Consider the following 2,602-nt stretch of genomic DNA (forward strand, 5'->3'; position numbering starts at 1 on the left):
GGACTAATAAAGGAGTACGAAAACGGTGTCGCTTAAGTCAAAAGGTTTAGCTTGTTGTTTGGGTCCGATCACTCATGGGTTTTACCCTTTATTTGGATCACGGTGAGTGGTAGGAATTTAATATATGGTATTTTACAGGCATGAGAAAATTGTATTTATTTCAACTTCTAATAATAACAAATGATATTTGAATAAAAAATTTTGTGATGAATTTTTAAACTACCGAATTGGTAGTATCTGACCGGCATAATATTTGTTTTCTATTATACTTCAATCTAATTTAATTAATTCCATATTTATCCTGACAACTAAAAACTCTAATTTCTCTTCTTCCTCACTTAAGCTGCACGCATGTAGGACGGGTCTTCTTCTTTTCCGACTGATTTTTTTCTTGTTCTTCTTCTCTAATTGCTTCCAAACGTTGGTTCATTGATTCGACTTCTGATTTGCGTTCTTCACCTTCTCAATCGGTAAGTATTTTTTTATTTTTTATTTTATTTTTTCAGCATCAATTTTTTTCATTTTTTCTTTATTTTGCTTGTATTTCTTTTGTTTTTCTTTGATTTGCATGTATTTCTTTCTGTAATAGCCTACATCTATGAATGACAGTGAGATGAATGATAGAGTTTGATGGAGTGAAATTATAATCTTTACTTGAAGAAATATGAGCAAAGACAAGTATTATGACTCTTTGTCCTTATCTGCATTGGTAGCAAATTAGTTATAGTGTTTACACTTTATTGATATGATGTTTGGAAAGATTTTTTTTTGTTGCATTGGTTTTTTGTAGGGGCATTCTTCACTTGTTTTTGTTTGATTTTTAGGATTCTTGTTTCTTGTATGTTTTGAGTAAATCAACTGGTCTAAGAACAATGTAACAATGTTGAGACCTCTCTTTATATAGCTCTTCCTATACCCTATAATTCTCTGTTACAACAAGGAAAACCAAATCCCTTACTCCAGCTAGTCCCTCTGAGCCTCTGAGATCTTTTCATAGAGATTCAAGCACCTAATATCTTGTTGATAATTCTGGTACTAAAACTCTCTCCTCACTAGATCAAATATCGCCCTTTGTTTCTTCTTCCCATGCCGTATTTTTAACTAAAGAGCTTCTATTTTGCTTTTGCTTGCTGATTTTCAAGCATAGGAATGGTGGATTCAGTTTTAAACACCCTATCCAAGAAAAGAAATAGAAAAGCCACATAAGAAAAATAGGGTTTGGCTCTTTTGCTTGTAAATCATGGTTCTATAAGATAAATGCAGCAACTGATACCAAGTCTTGCAATACCACAACTTTTTTACATGCCTAATAGATTTCTTTAGTTGGATTGATGTACAATTCTAATAAACGCATTATCTTGGGACAATTACACGTGACAATTCGAGTAGTTAGACAGGCTCACTACAACTGCTTTGGTAGTGAAATTGCTTGGCAGCTTGTGTATTAAATTATGTTTTTGCTCTTGGACTCCTTGATATTTTACTTAAAGGTGGTCTACTAAGCTAAACACATCTTTAGATTAGTAAGCCTTAGCTTCATCGAAATGAAGTGGAGGTTGGGATGGGCTTTCGTTAAAGCTAATATGTTCTAACTAGAATTAAAAAAGTGCATTCTAAACTTTATAAAAACTAGTATAAGTTTTTATCCTCCTATTTAGTCAAGTATGAATTTTCAAATGAATTTTACTTATGTTGTCTTGTTTTATTTTATATGGATTTTCGTGCACAAAGAATGTATTGCCAAAAATCAAAATTATTGGCAGAATAGTTTAACAAAGCAGAAAATTTTCCGATAATGCCAAAAAATGATTTCCTGTTTACTAAAAATCAAATTTATCATTGTGTTCATTTTGTATCACTAACATGAAATTGTTAGTTAAATCCCAACATATCTGTCCCCCTTTTTCTTTCTCTTTTCAACTTTGAGTTTCTCTACATCTCAAAAGAAGTAATTGATTTTGGTTCTTCCATATGCTATTATAGTAGGTATGTGACTATTTTTCTTTTCTTTTCAAATTTATCATTATTTTATTTTGTTCCATTGAGATATAATTATTCTTTGAATCTTAACGTATCTATCTCCATTTTTCCCTTTCTCTTTTCCACTGGTTCTTACATATGTTATTAATGCAGGTACATATTCTTGCATATGTTATTGTCTTTCTTATTTTTGTTGTGTCATTAAGATAAAATTGTTTATGAGCACTAACTTATTAATCTCTTTATTTCTCTGTCTCATTTCCACTACAATGTCATTAACTTCGAATTTCTCCATGTCTTTAGAATAGTCTTTGATTTGGTTCTTTCATATGCTCTTGCCACACATTCATGAATTCTTTTCTTTTTAAATTTATCAGTCTTTTTTTAATTTGTATTATTGAGATGAAATTGTTCATTGAATACTAATGTATCTATCTCCCTTTTTTCTTTTTTCTCTTCTCCACTCTGATGTTTTCAACTTCAAGTCTTCACACACTTCAATAACAGTTTCTCATTTGTTTCTTTCTTATGCATCATTGAGATGGAATTGTTTCTTGAGTATCTGTCTCCCTTACTCATATTTCTTCAAGTACTTGTCTCTGAGCTTCATTTCAAAGTTTCA

At 30.9% G+C, this 2,602-nt stretch overlaps 1 non-coding gene across 1 annotated transcript; it reads left to right on the plus strand.

Moving 5' to 3' along the window:
• The first annotated feature begins 1,391 nt into the window (after positions 1 to 1,391).
• LOC148253800 (small nucleolar RNA snoR77) lies at positions 1,392 to 1,514 on the plus strand. Its single transcript, XR_015821168.1, has one exon. It is a non-coding gene; the product is annotated as a small nucleolar RNA snoR77 (small nucleolar RNA).
• The last annotated feature ends 1,088 nt before the right edge of the window (positions 1,515 to 2,602 follow it).

The sequence above is a fragment of the Carica papaya genome, chromosome 5, assembly GCF_054855325.1.
Source record: "Carica papaya isolate Zhongbai chromosome 5, ASM5485532v1, whole genome shotgun sequence".
Taxonomy (NCBI): domain Eukaryota; kingdom Viridiplantae; phylum Streptophyta; class Magnoliopsida; order Brassicales; family Caricaceae; genus Carica; species Carica papaya.